Here is a 22,977-nt window from a genome sequence, read left to right on the forward strand (position 1 = left end):
TGGTGAGAAATTAGCAAGCGTTGAAGGGCGTTATTGTTCATGAGTCACCGAAAGCTAACATGCACATGCAGCAAGCAATTCAGCAAGCAAATGGTATGTTAGCCTTTATTGCAAGGTGATTTAGGTACAGGAGTAAGGAAGTCTTACTGCAGTTGTGCAGAGCCTTGGGGAAACTGCATAAAGTTTTGATCTCTTTAGCTAAGGAAGGATATTCGTGCCACAGAGGGAGTGCAATGAAGGTTCACCAGACTGATCCCTGGGAGGGCAGGATTGACCTATGGGGAGAGACTGAGGATCTATATTCTCGAGAGATTTGAAGAATGAGAGGTGATTTCATTGAAGAATACAACATTTTTAAAGGGCTTGGCACAGTACATGGAATGTTTCCCCTGGCTGTCTAGAACTAGGGACACAGTCTCAGAGTAAAAGGTAGGTTTACTCATACTCCTATTTCTCATGTCCATAAAGAGCCCTAATGTGGCGCATTACAGATGGGTTCCTACTGAGGGAGTGCTGCACTGATGCCATCTTTTAAATTAAACCTTAAAATCACAGTTCTGTTAGCTATGTCAGTTGACACTATTTTGAGGAATGGATTGTCTGCTCCTTATCAGATTTCTATCTTTAGAGCCTTGCTGTGCACACGTTGTCTGTCACGTTTCCGACATTACATCACTAAATACTCTGCAGAAGTACTTAATTGACAGTAAAGTGGTTTGAGATGTCCGAGGTTGTGAATGCCATTCTAGAATTGCAAATCTTTCTTTAATAGCAGTTAATGTAGTACAGCCAATTTTGAAAAGTCTGAAATAGACTCGATGGGTTGAACTGCCCCTTTCTGTGCTTTAATTGACTCTATGGATTCTATGAAATAGCCCTCTATCAGCAAATTCTTGCCTTGCAAACTCAGGATCTTAGGCTTGGTGGGATATAGTGCAAAGCTCTTGAGACAATCTTTTACAAGTCATTGTTTTTAAGACGTCCTGGCCTCACTAATAATATTAAAATTAGCTAATGAATACTATTATCCTCACACCCTAGCCGGGTGCAAGGCTGATTATGGCAAGAGAACGCGGCCAGTAACATCTGGAGAGGTGAGGAACTGGGTGCGAAGCTGGTTTTTTGCCTCACCCGATTTTACCGGCTTGCCGGTTAATTGACCGTGTGATGCACGGTAAGATTACTCCCTTCATGTGTGAGCCTAGATAGCTGAACCATGATTTCACAAACTCAACCTTTCTTTTGAAATTGGGAAGGACGTTGCATATATTGGACCTTTGCCTGTTGACTTGGAGTTTTATTTTATGAAAAATTCATAAATTCACCTTTGGAGTGGAAGCAACAATGCCTTTTTCAAGAAATCACCTGACAGGCATGGACATGGTACTTGGGGCAGTGGGGGTGGGGAAGGGGAGGAGACTGTTATTTGCTTTGAACGGTAATCACTAATTGATGGGGGAAAAGGAACTGTAAAAGGCAAAGGATAATGTCTTACTGGAAATCACATGGTAGGTAAGCTCTAAAGCTTTTGAAACTGTTGTTTTTGAACTCAGCCTTTTTTGGAGTAAAGCTGAGATGGAGAGCTACCCTAACTCTCACGCCTGCTATCTTACCTGAAATTCTGTGTGCAGTTATCAACCTGTAACCAAAGAATCCTCACCTGAGTATAACTTGTCTGCATTTGGAAACTTGCAAAGCTGAGACAAAAATAATTGATCCAGCTCTATATATTCCTCAATGCCGAATCTCCATTAGTGAGAACCTCCAGACATTTATTGGAAGCAGCAGCCCATCTTCACATGACAGAGCTCCAGATCGATGGTGTCAAACCCTGCTATCCTTTTCTCAAAGCTTTTTTCTAACCTCCCATCTCTGCAGAGACTGCTGTGCTTGTGTGTCCTTTGTGTGTGTGTGTGTGTTGGGGAACTTTTAAAAAGAGATAGATAGTTACAATTGTGTACTAACCAGATCTTGCAACTTGTTGAAAAGGGTTGTTTTACAATGAATCAATTGTTCTAAGTTTATTGAAAGAAGCTTGGTTAGTCTCTTTTATTCTGGGTCCCAGTAGTGAAGGCAAACAATTGGTCATTTTGGTGAAAAAACTAAACTGTTCAACTGGTACAACCTGTGGAGTAGTGGGGCTAGATATTCCACACACTCCTTCCATTCCAGTCATGACACAGCCTATTCTATCAAGGGGAGCAGCACAATTGAGCTCGATCCTTTGCACACACACTTCCAAAAGGAGTCCTGGGGTAGGAGAAACATCTTTACATTTCGACACAAAGGGTGGCAAACATTTCTAAGTCTTTTCCCGAGAAGCTGGAGGACAACTGGAGACTGATAAATTTATGTCGGTTAAAGATATCAAGGGAGGTGGAGCAGAAGTGGGTAAGTGGAGTTGAGGTACTGATCAACAAGAATGTAATTGAATGGAGTCACAGGCTCGAAGCAATGAGTGTCATTCTCCAGTACCTAACGCTACTATATTCAGCTCAAGAATCTGCAAGTATAATATTCTTGCACTTTGCGGTTCTATACCATTATTTTGGATAGATTTTCATTTCCTGCAAGGCAATAAGTAATAACGATTGGAATCAGCCAGCAGTTGCTCCTCATAGATATACACACCATATTCAGGTCCAAGATCCATTTGTTCCAGATAATGTAGTTTAGTGTCTTTGACTTGTAATTGGAAGTTAAAGGATGAGGAATGCTTAATTTCCTCAATATAATTAAGAAGTCTATCAAGAGAAGAACACATTATTTCCTTGGTCAGCTTTTTAGATAGAAGCTCTTCCTTATAATTGAAAAACCGTAGTTAGTTTTCTCTGAGAATTGATCCATTCACAGTTGATGCTGCTAATTCCAGGCTGCATGTTAATGTATTCTTTTTGCACATAAAGTTTTGGAATATCTGGACAGAAATTGAGATTTGTGTTGAATCCTCTTTATCCCGGTTTTATCAGCTATGTTACATTTCCTCCAATAACTGTTGCATTTTTAAGCTCATCCATATAGGCTGCCTTATTTCAAACACAAAAATTGCTCCCACTGACACATTTTTCATTGCTGTAGTTAATCATAGAATAAGCACTGTGCTTGTAATTGGGAGAGAGCTTACTGGAGACTTTACCAGTCCCTAGCTGTCTTCTGTTTTAGCATGTAATGAGGAAGCAAAAATCCTAAAGCCTTCTTAGTTGGCAAAACCAATGGTTAATAGTTGTTTAACAAGAACCAAAGTTCCAAAAATGCTTTCTTTCTAATTTAGAATGCTGGGTCCAGATCAATCAAATTGTTTCCCAAGAGCCTTGATACTTCCAATTTATTTTCATAGTGAATCGTGGACTTACTTCCCTGCTTTAAACATTCCGTGGCAGCCATCCATCTCGTAAGTCGATGGTTTACACGGTGGTGGCATTGCCTGGTGTGGCTCAGGAGTGTCAATCTGGCATGACAATCTCTGCTGTATTTGCTGCAGAGTGGACAGTGGGCTGGGAAGGAGCATGATTTTCTGGCCCCTCGTTTCTCTGGGCCCTCTTCTCGGCCTGCAGAGATTTTCATTTCTCCTTGCCTCTCCCAGTGCCTTTCTAAACAGTCAGCCTCCAGGGGTCACATCGTCAGCAACATCTCCAAATTTTAAACCATGTCTGAAAGTCCTTGCATCACAGTGAGATCTGAAAAAGACCGATGTCCACCATTTTGATTATTTAGCTTTCCAGTGATGTACATTCACATCTAACAGTTATGATTATTTTATTGAGCACAGTTGTCAGGCAGAAAAGACTTTCATCCTCTGAGTCAGACCCAGATTTTCACCAAGGAGCTGCAAATGGCTGAAATGTCAGATGTTGCACGGCATGTTCCATTGTCACAGGGTGGGAATGGAATTGGGCCAGGGTTCACACATGCTCACTTTATTGAGGTAGCTGGCCATTTAAATCACCGGCTGCTTCCACTGACACAGGATGTTGGGAGGCCAGGAGTGTGAAACCTGCAGCTTAGAAACAGGTAAGAAGGGGTCTTCAATTGGTGGATCTGTTTGGATAGCCTTTAGAAAGGTAAGGTATGTGACATGTGGATATGGTCTGTGACACCTTTGGGAGGGATAACACACTTTTTGCAATTGTTAAAAGTGGACTTGCACCTTTTATGCACAAACTCATTGGAACTATCAAGCTGTCAAGAAACTACCAAAGAACTGTTCCGTTGTCAAAGGGCTGTCAAAGCCATCAAGGAGCTGTCAAATGATAATAGGTGAGTTGACATGGAAGGGGTAAGGGCAAAATATGTTGGTTGGGGATATGAGGTTGTCTGCCTTATCTAAATATGTCATAATCTTCACTATACCTCTGTCAAATCCCCCCTCAATCTCTTTTGCTCCAAGGAGAACAACCTTAATTTCCCCAGTCTAAACTTGAAACTAAAATCCCTCAACCCTGTCATCATTCTAGGAAACCTCTGCATCTTCTCAAATACCCCCACACCCCTCCAAAAGTATGGTGATCAGAAATGGGAAAAATACCCTCATTTTGGCCGAGCCAAAATTTTATAAAGGTTCAGCATAACTTGCTTTATTTTGTACTCATTGCCTCTATTTGTGAAGGCCATGTTCCCATATGCTTTGTTTTGTACTTTGTCAATATGTCCACCTTCCAAGATTGATGCTCATAAATCCCCAAGTCCCTCTGTTCCTGTATATGCTTTAGAACTGTGCTATTTCATCTATATTTCTTCTCCCGTCTGCTAAAATGCATCACCTCAGTCTTCTCTGTATTAAATTCCATCTGCCAGCTGTCTGCCCATTTGCTTAGCCTATCCATATCCTGTTAAAGTCAATTAACATCATCCTCATTGTTTGTCATTCTTTCAAGTTTGATATCATCAACAAATTTCAAAGCTTTAGTATTTGTCAATGACAAAAATGACAATTTCTTTACAAAGGTTTCAGACACCAATCAAAATATATAATTATGCCAACTCTTTCCATGTGTATTTGTCCATTTTATGGGAGACATCAATTCTCATTAGGATGCTCATCCCATTTGGTAAAGAGGTATGCTCATTGTAAACAACTGGCAGGATGCCTCCAAACCTTCATATATCAAGATCCAAATCCTAGCTATGCCTTATTTTAGATCACATTTTATTCCTGAAAAGGCAGAAAATATTGCATTGGGTGGCCTGGTTCTTGTGTGCATTTCCCAATTGTCCAACGTGCTTGAAGAATGGAAAAAGCATGGAGAGAAGGAATACAGGGCATGTATACACTGATATTTTAAACATGCCAAAAAAGAGAAATGCTATTAAAAAAAAAAGTGAGACACTTAGTAAAAGTACGAATGGCAATGAAAACCATGGGTTGGGATTTTGCGGGGTATCATGGTCCCCTGGTAACATTATTAAGGTTTTAAGCCAAGACTTCCACCCCTTGTAGGAAGTCCAGTCTTAGAGACCATCAAATAGTCAGCCGCTCTGTAGTCCTAGAAGCCGAGTGGCCTCTGTGGGACTCCAGGCAGTCCCGAAGAGGAGCTGGATTCAGAGGTAAATCTAGGATTTTGCTGGGGCCAGATTGGCAGGCCTTGGTGAAAGGTGGGTGAGTGAGTAAAGGTGTGGGGTGAGGGTCGAGGGGAGAGGGATGATATTGAGGTGGGATGCCTCCAATGGGGCACAGTGAACTTGCACAGGAGGTCTCAAAAGGCCCAAAAGCAGTCCAAGGCCCAAAGCCTGATGCCTTCACCGCACCACCCCGTAAAATTTCAGGCAGGTTGGTGTAGGCAACGAGAAGGTCATCTGCTGGATTTTGCAAACCACCCACTGCCTCAAACCTTATTTTGTGCAGCCCTCTCCAATGCTCTCAGTTTGGTAAGCACCACAGTGATATGGATTGTTGAGACTGTCCTCAATATGGCTGATGAATCAAGGACTAAAATAAGAAACATATTCTGGTACCTCCACCTTAACACTATTTATTACAAAGACTTTAGCCATTATTTGAGATTTGGACACTTTTCAGAGAACTCCAACTCGATCATTCGCCTGTAAGTGCATTTAAATATAAAATTGTATAATGACTTCCTGGAATTTAGGGAAGCTACTGAGCAAACCCAGAGCGTTGGAGGGTTAAATTGTTGCCATCCCTTGTCACTGTCTGAAACACAGATTTAAAAATGCTGCAATTTAACTTCTCCTGGACTCTTAACAAAAGATAGCAGGTGTTTTTTTTCTTGCTGAAATAGAGCAACATCTTTTAATTAAATTTATCTGATAGATCCTGAGTTGTACAAGAAGATGGTCACAAAAGAGGGAATACTGTTGAGATTCTATTGTAGATATTTTAAAATCCAGTCTTTGTAAGTCATTAGATAACTTACATGAAAGGTGAGTAAGTGCTTGACTGGAAAGAGAATGTGTGGCAATGGATAAAAACCTATTGTGCAGCTTTGTCTCTGCAATCTGAAGTATGCTGGATGGGTACTTATAAATATACTAATGTATAAACTAGGAAAAGTATTGCACTGTGATAATTGGGTGACTTTGCAGGCAGATTCAGAATAAATGTCTTCTGTGTTGCTGGATATTGTTAAGAGACGTTGAGCCCTTTCTATTCATTATAGTACCACTACAGGCTGCAATTGGGTATAATTTACCACCAGAAACAGTGGCATTATGTGACTTTATTTAATTTAATCTGAGCTTAAATACAATTTTTAAAAATCATACTTTAGTCCCTAATGAAACAAGAATCTCATACGTTGGGTTGGACATTTTAAAATAAATATATTTAAAAAGAACAAAAATGGACAAATATAACCTAAATATTTCCTCATCTATTATTTCCTCCATCAAGATCATAGCTATCCTGAGACACATGTTCCATAGCACCAAGTGACCTCCAGGTTGTCATTCGGTGGTCACTCATCTAGGTGAGCCTTGGCATTGAGGACTGCTTAACCCTGACAGAGTTTCTGAACAACTCCCAACAATGTTCTCACCTGATATCCTCAAACAAACTTTCCAGCAAAAGTCCCAAGTCAGCAATCAGAATTAGAATCCCTGGCTGATCCACAGCTCCAGATGCAAGGTGTTTTCACAGTCTAACTGAGAAACAGACTGAGGATCAAACCAGGGAGAAGACTGCTATCCCGATACTGACTTTACTAATGTATCTGAGTCATGAAATGAAACTTTAACAATGAATCATAAACAGGGACCCATGTCACTTTGACGATCTGCAATTTCTTGACGACCTCATCGGGGACCAAATGCATTGGCTCGCTGGTGGGACCAGAGGCCATTGAGGCACTCCCCCCGCACCCCTCCCGGGTGGTTGAGGGCAAGGCTGGGCAGTGCCCCTTGGCAGCCTGGCACCGCCTAATGTGGGCAGGTAGTGCCAAAGAGATGGAGCCTAAGGGGAGGAGGGGCCTGAAGGGGCAGGGCCTGATGTGGAGGCGGGTATTGTACTCTGCATTGGAAATCAGCTGGGGCCAGTGATTGGCCGGGGAGGGGGAAATCGGGACCAGTGTTTGGCCATGGGGAAGATCAGGGCCAGCGATCGTCCGGGGGGCGGGGGAGTAGTGATCATGGCCAGTGCTCAGCGGGTGGTGATGTTTTATGGGGGAGGGGTGCCATGTCCGGGGGGTGATCAGGGGGAGGGTGGGTTACTGTAGCAGATCTCCCAGTGCACTGGGAGATAAAGTAAAAAGTTTATTTATTAGTGTCACAAGTAGGCTTACATTAACACTGCAATGAAGTTACTTTGAAAATCCCCTAGTCGCCACACTCCAGTGCCTGTTTGGGTGCACTGAAGGAGAATTTAGTGTGGCCAATGCACTTAAGCTGCACATCTTTGGACTGTGGGAGGAAACCAGAGCACCCGGAGGAAACTCACGCAGACACGGGGAGAATGTGTAAACTCCACACACACAGTGACCCAAGCCGGGAATTGAACCTGTGTCCCTGGCGCTGTGAGGCAGCAGCGCTAACCACTGTGCCACCGTGCCGCCGTACTGGGAGATTAGGACACATGTATAATAGCACCCCTACAGGTGGTCAGGGCTGCGGGGGGGGGGGATGGGATTGAGGAGGAGGCAGCGATTAGGAAGTTGCTGTGCTGGCCAGTGATCAGGAGGCTGGCTGTGTGGGGCCATTGCGCATGTGCCAGTCTCGGCACTGACAGATCGGCACATACGCAGTGGCCCACTCAGTGCTATGCTGCTGGCCTCTTCAGCGGGAAGAGGCCCCACACCCTGATTTTCAGCGTGATTCACGCTGAGGCAGTCTGCAGAGTTCAGAGTGTGGGAGATTCATATTGAAAATCCCACTGAAAAAAGCAACGGGATTTACTCCTGTTTTTACACAAATTCAGCACTTGGAATTTTTTGGAGAATTCCATCCCATGTATTTTAAAAGAAAATTTGATTGTGAAAATGCCTCGCCTACAGTGGGTATAAGAGGTGGGAAGGAAAGTGGAGTTAAGGCCACAATCTTATTGAATGGTGGAGCAGATTCAAGGGGCCTCCTCCTGCTCCTATTTCAATGTTTCTACATTCGATTTTTTTCCCCCAAATTGAAGAAAAATATTTTCCTGGGTCCACTTGAAATACATTAAAGATCAAGGCTGGATCTTGTGGTCCCATTTTGAAACCACATGGACAGGAATCAGGAAAGAAATGGCTGCTAAGCCCCAAAGGCAGAAGTCCCACCTCCATTTCAGCCTTTGACTAGTTTCAGTGGACTGGAAAAGGGAGTTTGGTTGGGTTCAGTTCTAGCCTCGGGTGGCAGTCGGTGTGGAGTTTGCATGTTCGCTCTGTGTCTGCGTGAGTTTCCTCCGGGTGCTCCAGTTTTCTCCCACAGTCCCAAGATGTGTAAATTAGGTGGATTAGCCATGGTAAATGTGCAGGGTTACAGGGATAGGGCAGCGGAGTGGACCAGGGTAAGATGCTGAGTTGGTGCTGACTCAATGGACCGAATGTCATCTTCTGCACTATCGGGATTTTCTGGATTTAAAATCCTATCTGGTGGCAGTGTTGTGATGGAAGCAGGATCATCCAATCAGGAAAACTTCTCACTTTGGATTCCTGCCTACATGATGAAAATATATCCCAAGATTTTTGGGGGAATTTTCCTGTCCCATGGGAATTGTAGCAGACGGGGAGCAGACCAAGCAAAAGTCCATTGACCTGACGCGGGGTTTTCTGGTTTTGGGGTGAAAATTGCACCCTATGTGTTCTGGAAATATTTTTTCTTCTCTCTTTCTTTCCCTAAATTAATTTCCATCTCGAGTTTTTTTTGCTTTCAGATATCCTGCTAAGAAAATCCATCATTTCAGTAAAGGAAGAAAATGTAATTGTTCATTGCAGGGTTCTGATGGAGGAGACATCTTCTCTGCAGTAATCAAGCACCTGTAGTATTTGCCATTTTCTGGCTGTGGTGCTGTATATTATGTGGTTTGCCCAGCTTGACAGCTGGCACAGAAACCTTTCGGCAGATGGATCAGCAGCAGAGATGCCATTACCACAGGATCTGTGTGTATAAACTGGTAACAGACAAAATACTGTCTAATCAGTTTCAGTTCATAACACAAACTAATGTACAGAACATTATCACTAATTTTACTTTAATCCGAATTCAAATGGCACCATCTTATTGATGAGGGAATAATGGTTGAATTATTAAAGTTGCAATGCATATTCATAAACAGAATTTATGGAGACATTTATTGCTGGTACAGCTTCGACTGACATTGCAAATGCATTCTTCTCTCGACATAATATTGTACCGCTGTGTGTGTTAAAGCAAGGATTCCATAATATGAATGAAATTGAATTAGGGAATATTGAGAACCAGGAACATGTAGACTTATGGAATAGTCCAGACCATTGAGCCTGTTTCTGCTCTTTCAAAGAGCAATTTAGTTAGCTTCACTCCCCTGCTCTTTCCCCAAATTCCAGCCTTTTTTTCTTCTTCAAGTATTCCATTTTGAAGGCTGCTATTGGATTTGTATATATAACTCTATTAGGAAATGCAATCCAAATCATAACCACTCATGCGTAAAAAACACATTTCTTCAGACATTGCCACCAGTTCTTTTGCCTTAAATCTATGTCCTCTGGTTATTGACTCTTCAGCCGTTGGAAACAGTTGCTCCTTATTTACTTTACCTGAATCTTTCATGAATTTAAACATCTCTATTAAATCTCTTCTATCGAATCTCTTCTGAGCCTTCTCTCTTCTCAGCATAACTACCTCCAGCTACCGCAGTCTATTCACATAACTGTAATCCCTGGAACTGTTCTGGTAAATCTCCTCGACCCCTCCCCCAAATTCCTCATGCCTGGTAGAATTTAGACACTGTACCCCAGCTGGGGACAAGTTAGTCTTTCACATTGGCTCAGCACAGCCCGCTCTGCTTATTAACAACAACCTATACAGCTCCTTTCACATAATAGAACACCCTCAGATGCTTCAGAAGTGCATCGTAAACCAAACTGATACCAAGCCACATAAAGTGATATTGGGGCAGATAGTCAAAAGCTTGGTGAGAGAGGTAGGTTTTAAGGATAGTTTTGAAGAAGGAAAGTAAGGTTGAGAATCAGAGAGATGTAGTGATGGTAATGCAGAGCTCAGGTCCGGCTTACTGACGATGCAGCCGCCAATGATGGAGCGATTAAAGTCAGGGATGCTCAAGAGGCCAGAATTAGAGAGGCGCAGTTACCCTGAGGTTGTGGGCTGGAGGAGATTACAGAGGAAGTGGTGAGGCCATGGAGGTGTTTAAAACAAGGATAAGAACTGTTAAAAAATTAAAAGAATCCTATATTCTTTATTAGCTGTTTTGTTAACCTATTCTGTCGACAACAAATATTTATATACAAACACCACTCTCTTCTCGCACTCCCTTTAATATTGCTCAGTTTAGTCTCTTTTGTCTTTCCTCACTCTTTTTAACAAAATGCATAATCTCACACTTTTCTGTATTGAATTCCTTCTGTCATTTGCTCATTCATTCTGAGATCTATTACTGAGGGAGGGTCGTAAGTCCTGAAGACCTAGCACTGGCCTTACATTCTGGTCAACTGTATGAAACTTGAAACTCCCTTATGTGCAGTGGAGAATGTTGATGGTTTGTCTGCCATAAGCCACTTGGTCCACCTGGGTACTGGGGTTCGGTGCTGTTTACGTTCCCATAGCATTCGGCTGGGCAATACGTTACACTTTGTCCAGTGTCAATATTTACCTTCAATCTTGTGTTACTGTGAATTATGTTGAGGGAGGTGAAGATCTCGCCCTTTCCTATGACGATGTTGACACTCTCACAGGAGGGTGTGTTGGAAGCTCAGTGGTGTCACTGTTTTGGCTGAGCTCCAGTTTGTTTGCCTTGCTGACATTCCTATCCTTGGAGGACTGACCAGTTGCAATAATGTGAGTGGCAGAGGAAGGCTGCTGTGGTTTCGAGCTGCAGCATTTTACAAAGTGATTCCACTCTCATTTCTTACAGTGTTCACCATACGCAATACATGCTGTTCTGTTCCGCGGGTGATGGCCACCCCAGTTGGGGCAGAGCATGCTCTCTATCATCAAAACCTCTGTTTCCCACCTCAAATTTCTGCTGCTTTTTTCTGGCTGTTTACAAACATAGAAACTAGGAGCAGGAGAAGCCCATTCAGTCCTTCAAGCCTGCTCCATCATTCAATAAGACCATAGCTGATCCTGGATCTTAATGTCATATTTCTGCTTTCTCCCCAAACCCCATGATTCCATTAAAATCTAAAAAAAATCCATCTCTTTCTTGAATACATTCAGTGACTTGGATTCCTTCTGTGGTGGAGAATTCCGCAGGTTCACGACCCTTTGTGTGAAGAAATGTTCCCTCATCTCAGTCCTAAATGGTCTACCCCGTATCCTGAGACTGTGTCTCCCGGCACTAGATTCCCCAACCAGGGAAAAAATCCTCCCTGCATCTAGTCTGTCCAGCCCTGTTGGAATATTATATGTTTCAATCAGATCTCCTCTCATCCTTTGAAACACTCGTGCATACAAGCCCAGTCAAACCAATCTCTCGTCCTAGGACAGTGTCGCCAACCCCAGCATCAGACCAGTTCTCCTCCAGCCGCACTCCCTCTGTGACAAGTATATCCTTTCTTAAGTAGGGAAACCAAAACTGCACACAATACTCCAGATGTGGCCTCACCAAAGCCTTGTATAACTGTAGTAAGACATCCTCTACTTCTGAACTCAACCTCTTGCAATGAAAGCCAACATAGCATTTGCCTTCCTAATTCCCAGAAGGCAAAAACAGTAAAACAGGGAAATAAGAATATTGGTCTGAACTTTTTTTTTCGTTCCGGGCTGCTTGCTGCACCTTCCATATAATTTCCCCGTCCTCTAACTGTAAGGAACCTACATTTGTCTTTACTAATCTTTTTCTCTTCACATATTTATGGAAGGTTTTCCAGTCAGTTTCTATGTTCTCTGAAAGTTTACTCTCATTCTCTATTTTCCCCCTCTTGATCATTATTTTTTAGTATTCCTTTGCTGAAATGCTCCCAGTCCTCAGGCTTGCTGCTTTTTCTGATGATTTTATATTTCTCCTTTTTGGATTTATTATTATCCTTAATTTTTTTGTAATCCATGGTTCAGCTACCTTGCCTCATTTATTTTTGTGCCAGACAGGAATAAATATTCCTTGCAACCGCGTAAACAATCTTTAAATATGAACCATTGCCTATTCACTCTCAACCCCTTTAGTAAGGTTCCCCAATCTATCCTTGCCAATTAGTGCCTCATACCCTCAGATTTCTCTTTATTTTCAGGCCCTAGTTTTGGATTTGACTACTTCACTCTCCATCTAATTCTATCATATCATGGTCGATCTTCCCCAAGGGTCTCTGCACAACAAGATTGTAAATTAATCCTTTCTCATTGCACGGTACCTGTCCTCTGGTTGGTTTCTAGACATATGCGTGATGGTCTAGACATCTAGACCATCTCACACACACTCCAGGAACAACAACTCCACTATCGCCTTGCTAGTTTGATTTGTCCAAACTGTGTACATTAAAATCACCCATGAATACAGGCGGATACTAATGGCTACTTGTAGTGTTCAATCTTACTCCTGCAGCAGCTGCTTATAGACAAGATCGCTCTGGATCCCGCAGACTATTAGATCCCTGATTAACTCATCAGTAAGGGTGGCAAATACACATTGCTTCGCTAAGTTTTTCAAGGTTGCTGGATAAGATTGTACTGATTCATCTGCTCTGTGGTTTGTTAAATTAAACAGATACCTGTCAAGTAGTATAATTTTTACCAGAAGGCAAATGTTTTTAGAATTATTTCCAAGTTCTCTTTCCCCTCCTCCATTTGGAAAACAAACAACTCAAAATTTCTTCATGGCCTCAGGCCCACGAGGTTTAGTAAGGTGTAAGCTTGCACCTTTTTTCATTTGGCAGACAATGCATCACCGCAGTAAATACACCATTCATTCTCATACTTTGTCTAACTGTTTACAATGTTTTTATCAAAGGTGAACAGGTTGATGAATATAGTCCCTGTGCCATTCTGTCAACTCCTGGCACCATGTAGAAGTGCTGGGTTCCCAAACACTGATAACAAGGACTTGTAACAAACAACACTTTTATTCACTCGCTGAGCAGTTACTTCATTACTGTGCTCTTCCTGCTCTCCAGGGAGAACTTTAAACTCCCGCGCTCCTATCAGATGACACAGTAAAAAACAGTAGGAATGGGACAAGAAACATTAAAAGGGCTCATTTTAAGGCCCAACTCCAGGGCACATTATGCAATTAGCCTAGACCTCAACCTTTTACATTTGATTTTGGCATTAGGGTGAGCATAAGGTGTTTCAGCCCAGGTATGATTCAAGTGACCCACTAGGAAGCTTTTATCAAAACAAACATTATTTAAGAACATAGTTAGAATATACCAAAAGAAATTAGCATAGCTTTTACCAATTAAAATACTTAAACACAGCAAAGTATAATCCTTAACAGCTAGCTATCACTGTTGTTCCAATTTATAGCATACCCCATAGATATACACCTTCTTCAGAATTAGTTAACACAAAAATAAGTATGCTGGATTTTCAGCTTTTTAACATTTCTGGACAGAGATCCAGACAGCAGTTTCCAGAGAAGGACATATCTGCAAAACTTCAGAGAAGTTAACCTAGTCTTTAGCAGCTCCCCGTCTCCAAACCTCAGAGACAGAAGGGATATGTCTCTCTCTGCCAATTTTGTATCCATTTAGATACCTCACCCTGGATCCCGTGAGATTTAACTTTATGCAACAAACAAGGAAGGGGGCACTCGGATAAAGTTAAAGCACATGGGATTGCAGGTAATGTCGTGAACTGTATAAAAAGCTGGTTAGCAGACAGGAAGCAAAGAGTTGGCATAAATGGGTCTTTTTCTTATTGGCAGGCAGTGACTCGTGAGGTACCACAGGGATCTGAGCTAGGATCCCAACTGTTCACATTATATATTAATGATTCGGAAGAGAGAACTGAATGTATTATCTCCAAATTTGCAGATGATACAAAGTTGGGTGGGAGGGTGGGCTGTGAGGAGGATACAGAGATGCTTCAGCGTGATTTGGACAAGCTGAGTGTGTAGGCATCTGCATGGCAGATGCAGTATAATGTGGATAAATGTGAGGTTATCCACTTTGGTAGCAATAATAGGAAGTCATTATTACTTGAATGGGTGTTAATTGAGAGAGGTGGATACTAACCTCGTGCAGCAATCACTGAAAGTAAGCGCGCAGGTACAGCAGGCAGTAAAGAAAGCAAATAGTATGTTGGCCTTCATAACAAGAGGATTTGAGTATCGGGACAGGGATGTTTTACTGCAATTGTATAGGGTTCAGTGAGGCCAAATCTGGAGTATTGTGTGCAGTTTTGGTGTCCTTATCTGAGGAAGGATATCTAAAGGGAATGCAGCGAGGGTTTACCAGGCTGATTCCTGGGATGGCAGGTCTGTCATATGAGGAGAGACTAAGTTGGTTAGGATTATATTCATTAGAGTTCAGAAGAGTGAGAGAGGATCTGATAGAAACATATAAAATTCTAGGATTAGACAGGGTAGATTCAGAAAGAATGTTCCCAATGCTGGGGGAGTCCAGAACTAGGGGTCATAGTCTGAGGATAAGGGGTAAACCTTTTAGAACTGAGGTGAGGAGAAATTTCGTCATCCAGAGAGTGGTGAATCTGTCGAATTCACTACCACAGAAAGTAGTTGAGGCCAAAGTATTGCGTGATTTCAAGAAGAAATTAGATGTAGCTCTTGGTGCTAAAGGGATCAAGGGATGTGGGGGGGAAGGCGGGACCAGGATATTGAATTTGATGATCAGCCATGATCAAAGAACAAAGAAAATTACAGCTCAGGAACAGGCCCTTCGGCCCTCCAAGCCTGCACCGACCATGCTACCCGACTTAACTAAAACCCCTACCCCTCCGGGGACCATATTCCTCTATTCTTATCCTATTCAGGTACTTGTCAAGACACTCCTTAAAAGTCACTACCGCATACGCTTCCACTACCTCCCCCGGCAACGGGTTCCAGGCACCCACTACTCTCTGTGTAAAAAATCAGCCCTCGTACATCTCCTTTAAACCTTGCCCCTCACACCTTAAACCTATGCCCCCTAGTAATTGACTCTTCCACCCTGGGAAAAAGCTTCTGACTCTCTGCTCTGTCCATGCCTCTCATAACCTTGTAGACTTCTACCAGGTCGCCCCTCAACCTCCGTCGCTCCAGTGAGAACAAACCAAGTTTCTCCAACCTCTCCTCAAAGCTAATGCTCTCCATACCATGCAACATCCTGAGAAATCTTTTCTGTACCCTCTCCAAAGCCCCCACATCCATCTGGTAGTGAGGCAACCAGAATTGAACACTATATTCCAAGTGCGGCCTAACTAAGGTTCTATAAAGCTACAACATGACTTGCCAATATTTAAATTCAGTATCCCGGCTGATGAAGGCAAGCATGCCGTATGCCTTCTTGACTACCTTCTCCACCTTCATTGCCACTTTCAGTGACCTGTGTACCTGTACACCCAGATCCTTTGTCTAACAATACTCCAAAGGGTTCTGCCATTTACTGTATATTTCCTATCTGTATTAGACCTTCCAAAATGCATTACCTCACATTTGTCCGGATTAATCTCCATCTGCCATCTCTCCGCCCAAGTCTTCAACTGATCTATATCCTGCTGTATCCTCTGATGGTCCTCATCGCTATCCGCAAATCCACCAATCTTTGTGTCGTCCGCAAACTTACTAATCAATCCAGTTACATTTTCCTCCAAATCATTTATATATATTACAAGCAGTGAAGGTCCCAGCACTGATCCCTGAGGAACGCCACTTGTCACAGCCCTCCATTCAGAAACGCACCCTTCCACTGCTATCCTCTGTCTTCTTTGACCGCGCCAGTTTTGTATCCACCTTGCCAGCTCACCTCTGATCCCATGCGACTTCACCTTCTGCACCAGTCTGCCATGAGGGACCTTGTCAAAGGCCGTACAGAAGTCCATGTAGACAACATCCACTGCCCTACCCTCATCGATCATCTTTGTCACTTCCTCAAAAAACTTGATCAAGTTCGCAAGACACGACCTCCCCTTCACAAAACCATGTTGCCTCTCACTAAAACGTCCACTTACTTCCAAGTGGGAATAAATCCTGTCTCAAAGAATCCTCTCCAATAATTTCCCTACCACTGATGAAAGGCTCACCGGCCTGTAATTACCTGAATTATTCTTGCTCCCCTTCTTAAACAAAGGAACAACATTGGCTATTCTCCAATCCTCTGGGACCTCCCCTGTAGCCAGTGAGGACACAAAGACTTCTCTCAAGGCCCAAGCAATTTCATCCTTTGCCTCTCTCAGTATTCTGGGGTATATCCCATCAGGCCCTGGGGACTTGTCTACCTTAATGTTTCTCAACAACCCCTGTATCTCCTCCCTTTTGATCTCAACGTGACTCAAACTATCTACACATCCTTTCCCAGACTCATCATCCACCAAGTCCTTCTCTTTGGTGAATACTGACGCAAAGTACTCATTTAATACCACACCCATTTCCTCTGGCTCCACGCATAGATTCCCTCCCTTGTCCTTGAGTGGGCCAACCCTCCCCCTGGTTACCCTCTTGCTCTTTTTTATGTATAAAAGCCTTGGGATTTTCCTTAATCCTGCTGGCCAATGCTTTTTCATGACCTCTTTTAGCCCTTCTTACTCCTTGCTTAAGTTTCTTTCTACTTTCCTTGTATTCCACACTTGCTTCGTGTGTTCCCAGCCTCCTAGCTTTGACAAATGCTTCCTTTTTCTCTTTGACTAGGCTCACAATGTCCAAGGTTCCCAAAACTTGCCATACTTATCCTTCATCCTTACAGGAATGTGCCGGTCCTGAATCCCTATCAACTTACACTTGAAAGCCTCCCACATGCCAGATGTTGATTTGCCCTCAAACATCTGCCCCCAATCTACATTCTTCAGTTCCTGCCTAATATTGTTGTAATTAGCCTTCCCCCAATTTAGCACCTTCACTTGAGGACTACATTTATCTTTATCCATCAGTCCCTTAAAGCTTACTGAATTGTGGCCACTGTTCCCGCACTGCTCCCCTACTGAAACATCGACCACCTGGCCGGGCTCATTCCCCAATACCAGGTCCAGTATGGCCCCTTCCCGAGTTGGACTATCTACATACCTTTTCAGGAAGCCCTTCTGGATGCTCCTTACAAACTCTGCCCCATCCACGCCCCTAGCACTAAGTGAGTCCCAGTCAATATAGGAGAAATTAAAATCTCCCACCACAACAACCCTGTTACTTTTACACCTTGCCAAAATCAGCCTACACATCTGTTCGTCAATCTCCCGCTGGCAGTTGGGTGGCCTATAGTAAACCCCCAACATTGTGACTACACCTTTCCTATTCCTGAGCTCTACCCATATTGCCTCGCTGTATGAGCCCTCCGAGGTGTCCTCCCGCAGTACAGCTATGATATTCTCCCCACCCCTTTTACACTCCCCTCTATCCCGCCTGAAACATCTGTATCCTGGAATGTTAAGCTCATAATGAATCATAATGAATGGCGGAAAAGGCTCGAAGGGCTAAATGGCCTACTCCTGCTTCTAGTTTCTATGTTTCTATGACCTATTTTGTAGCCATGTCATAATTTGACTACTCAGTCTACACCCACCACTGAGGCTAGCTGACCTGTAATAACTCGGGTTATGCTTCCTCTTTTAAATAACGGGACAAGATTAGCAGTCCTCCAAACCTTTGGCACCACAACTGTGGGGGATTGGAAAATGATGATCAGAGCCTTGCTGAGTAACCCAGGGTACATTTACCTGGATCTGCCGGGTTATCCACTTCCAAAGATGCTAAACATATTAATTTTTCCTCTCTCTTATTCCATTCATTATTTCATAGTCTTTTTTAAAAACAATGTTTTCATGTCTTTACCCAGTTTTATGAAACCAGCCCTGTTGTTTCTCCCCCCCCCTTGCTTTAAGAACATAAGAAATAGGAGCAGGAGTAGGCCATCTAGCCCCTCGAGCCTGCCCCGCCATTCAATAAGATCATGGCTGATCTGAAGTGAATCAGTTCCACTTACCCGCCTCCTCCCCATAACCCTTAATTCCCCTACCGATCAGAAATCCATCTATCCGTGACTTAAACATATTCAACGAGGTAGCCTCCACCACTTCAGTGGGCAGAGAATTCCAGAGATTCACCACCCTCTGAGAGAAGAAGTTCCTCCTCAACTCTGTCCTAAACTGACCCCCCCTTTATTTTGAGGCTGTGCCCTCTAGTTCTGGTTCCCTTTCTAAGTGGAAAGATTCTCTCCACTTCTACCCTATCCAGCCCCTTCATTATCTTATATGCCTCTATAAGATCACCCCTCAGCCTTCTAAATTCCAACGAGTACAAATCTAATCTGCTCAATCTCTCCTCATAAGCTACACCCCTCATCTCCGGTATCAACCTGGTGAACCTTCTCTGCACTCCCTCCAAGGCCGATATATCATTTCGCGAATAAGGGGACCAAAACTGCACACAGTATTCCAGCTGCGGCCTCACCAATGCCTTGTGCAGGTGCAGCCAGACTTCTTTGATTTTGCTAACAAGGATAACTTGTGATATTTATCAAACATGTTTGAAAGTCCCTCTACACTACACTGCACTGCCCTCATCCATCTCTGTTACCTGCTTAAAATTTCTATCAAGTTAGTAACAGTGAAAATGTTATAGCTGATACCCTTAAAATGATAGTGAGTGTAACAGAGATTCTTATGAAAGTCTTGTCATAAAAATAGGGTATATAGAATAATATTCTAACTGAGAATCTTTTGGCAAGGGTTGTGTGCAGTAGAGATGATATTGATGCCAATATGTCATTTACAGTGGTGCGTTATGACAGATCCTTCACTTGCCTGGATGCAGTCCAACAATCAAGCACCACATTTACCACCTTCAATATCCATTCCATTCACCACTGATGCACAGTGGCAGCCCTGTCCACCATCTACAAGATGCACTGCAGCAACTCACCAAGGCTGCTGCGACAGCACCTTCCAAACCCCTGACTGCTACCACCCAGATTCCTGAGAACACCACAATCTTCAAGTTCTCTCCAACCACTCACCATTCTGACTTGGTAATATATCACCATTCCTTCACTGTCTCTGGGTCAAAATCCTGGAACTCCTTCCCTAATTGCACTATGAGTGTACCTACACCACGTGGACTGTAGGAGTTCCAGAAGGTGATTCGTCAACACCAATTCTCAAGAGCAATTAGCAATGGGCAGTCAAAATGCTGGTCTAGTTAGCAACACCCACATCCCATGAAAGAACTGAAGAAGTGTAATGAGGGTGAAAGGTAATGGGAAAGTTGTCCCAGTTCATTGAAAATACTTTTCGCTAAATTAACAGTTTTATATTTGTGAATTGTATTCTGACATAGCATTTGCAACACAAAACCAGGCCATTCGGCCTATCCAGTCAATGCCAGTGTTTACGTTTCACATAGACGTCATCTCACCCAACTTACTTCATTTCACCCTATCAGCATGTGCTTCTATTCTTTTCACCTTTACGTACTTACCTAGCTTCCCATTAAGTTCATAAATGCTATCTGCCTCAACTACTAAACGTGGTTCTACATTCCGAGTGAAGAAGTTCCTTCTGAATTCCTGCAACTGTTTCAAAGTCATGCATCCTTTAATTTGGAAATCCAGTTTTGACATCACTTTTTTTATTCGTTCATGGGATGTGGACATCACTGGGCCAGCAGTTATTGCTCATTCCTAATTGTCCTTGATGGGACAGTTAAGAGTCAACCACATTGGGGTGGATCTGGAGTCACAATATGGCAGATTTCCTCCCCTAAAGGGCTTTAGTGAATCAATGGGTTTTTACAACAATCAACAATGGTTTCATGGTTATCATTAGATTTTTAATGTCAGATTTTTATTGAATTCAAATTTTACCATCTGTAGTGGTAGGATTTGAAACTGGCATTAGTCTGGGTCTCAAGATTACTCACCCAGTGACAATACCACCATGCCATCACCGCTCCTTTTCTAACTATATTTCAGTCGGGAGGTCCTTAACAATGTGCCAACAATGACCAAGCTTCTAAAGCATTTCATTGGAACATCCTGAGGTGACAGAAGGTGTTGAAGAAATGCAAGTTTTCTTTAGCTCCCCTCTCAGGGCAGTGTGAGACTTTTCTATTTTGCATACAAACCATCCTGAGGTTTGGTTGAGCGAGACTGGCAGCTTAATACCAATTAGTGCTAAATTAGAAGCAACTTTGTACTGTGAGCTGATGAATAAGATGTTTAATTGTGCACAGTGCTCTGTGAATGTGCTCATTACCTTAAGTGTCAGCACAGAAATGCAGCAGGAGCCGTGTAAATGTGCTACTTTGTAAAAGATCAAAGTTATTGCATAATTGAAAGAGCGAGAGAGACCTCATTAAGTTCTCTGAATTGCAGAGGTTTTGTAAAATTTAAAGAGGCTCAAGGAAATGTAATTGATTTTCAGATAAATATATATTCCAAACATCATTGCACCAGTGCAGTGCATTGAACTGAAACCAACAGGAAATGTTTCATTTCTGCCGCTTTTTAAAAATTTATACTTTCATGGAATGTGGGAAACACTGGTCAGGCTAGCATTTATTGCCCATCCCTAATTGTCCTTAAAAGGTTGTGGTGAGCCACTTTTTTTATTACTGCAGTCCATGTAATGCAGAAATATTCATGGCACTATTAGATAGGGAGGACCAGTATTTGACCCAGTAACACTGAAGGAATGGTGATATAGTTCCAAGTCAGATTAGTGTGTGGCTTGGACGGGAATGTTTAGATCTTACTCATTCTGGAATTAAAGAAAATTGGGTGGGAGGGTGAGCTGTGAGGAGGATGCAGAGATGCTTCAGCGTGATTTGGACAGGCTGAGTGTGTGGGTATCTGCATGGCAGATGCAGTGTAATGTGGATAAATATGAGGTTATCCACTTTGGTAGCAATAATAGGAAGACAAATTATTACTTGAATGGGTATAAATTGAGAGAAGTGGATACTCAATGAGACATTGCAGTCCTTGTGCATCAGTCGCTGAAAATAAGCGTGCAGGTACAGCAGACAGTAAAGAAGGCAAAAGATATGTTGGTCTTCATAGTGAGAGGGTTTGAGTATTGGGATAGGGATGTTTTGCTGCAATTGTATAGGGCATTGGTGAGAACACACCTGGAGTATTGTGTGCAGTTTTGGTGTCCTTATCTGAGGAAGGATGTCCTTGCTATAGAGGGAGTACAGTGAAGGTTTACAAAGCTGATTCCTGGGATGGCAGGTCTGTCATATGAGAAGAGACTAAGTCAGTTAGGATTATATTCACTGGAGTTTAGAAGAGTGAGAAGGGATCTCATAGAAATTTATAAAATTCTAACAGGGTGAGATAAGGTAGATTCAGAAAGAATGTTCCCAATGGTGGGGGAGTCCAGAACTAGGGGTCATAGTTTGAGGATAACGGGTAAACCTTTTAGAACTGAGGTGAGGAGAAATTTCTTCACCCAGAGGGTGGTGAATGAGTGGAATTCACTCCCACAGAATGTAGTTGAGGCCAAAACATCTGATTTCAAGAAGAAATTAGATAGAGCTCTTGGGGGCTAAAGGGATCAGGGATATGGGAGGAAGGAGGGATCAATTCAATGATCAGCCATGATCAAGATGATTGGCAGAGCAGGCTTGAAGGGCCGAATGGCCTACACCTGCATTTAGTTTCTATGCAACCAGTTATCACTGAGAATCCCGTCAAATAAAGTGGTTGCTACAGTTGGTGCAGACTTGATGGGCCGAAGGGCCCTTTCTGCTCTGTACGACTCTGGGGGGAGTTTTCCCATCCCGTCTGCCACGGGAATCGTAGTGGGCAGCGGAGGGGGGAGGGGGGGGGGGGGGGGAAGGGCAGACCATGCAAAGGTCCATTGACCTCGGGCAGGATTTTCCCGTTTGGGGCTTGGGCAGCTGGAAATTCATGCCCTCTATGACTCTGATGATTCTAGTAAAGATCTGACTTCCATTTTGCTTTCATCAGGAAGCTTTTAAGCTAACTCAAGTGCTGCACTCATTTTACACTCTGCATGATTTTATCCTCTTGTGAAGTCAATGGAGAAAAATATTGAACTGCTGTTCCATTCACTCCCATGGGAATTCAGCCTGGCAACTTACATTGTACACAGAGTTCAATTCATTGGCATTAATCAATCTATTAACGAAATGGTCACTTAAAGCACTGGACTCTGGATGGGAAATGTTAATGGACCACTCGAGAATTCAACTGCTTCAAAAATGCATCAATAAACTTTAGCAAGAAGGAAAGAGTCAAGCTGCTTTGTTATACAGAAAGAACTTATACTTAGGCTCGGATTTTCTGGGTG

This window comes from Mustelus asterias, chromosome 17 (genome assembly GCF_964213995.1).
Source record: "Mustelus asterias chromosome 17, sMusAst1.hap1.1, whole genome shotgun sequence".
In the NCBI taxonomy this organism is placed as follows: Eukaryota; Metazoa; Chordata; class Chondrichthyes; order Carcharhiniformes; family Triakidae; genus Mustelus; species Mustelus asterias.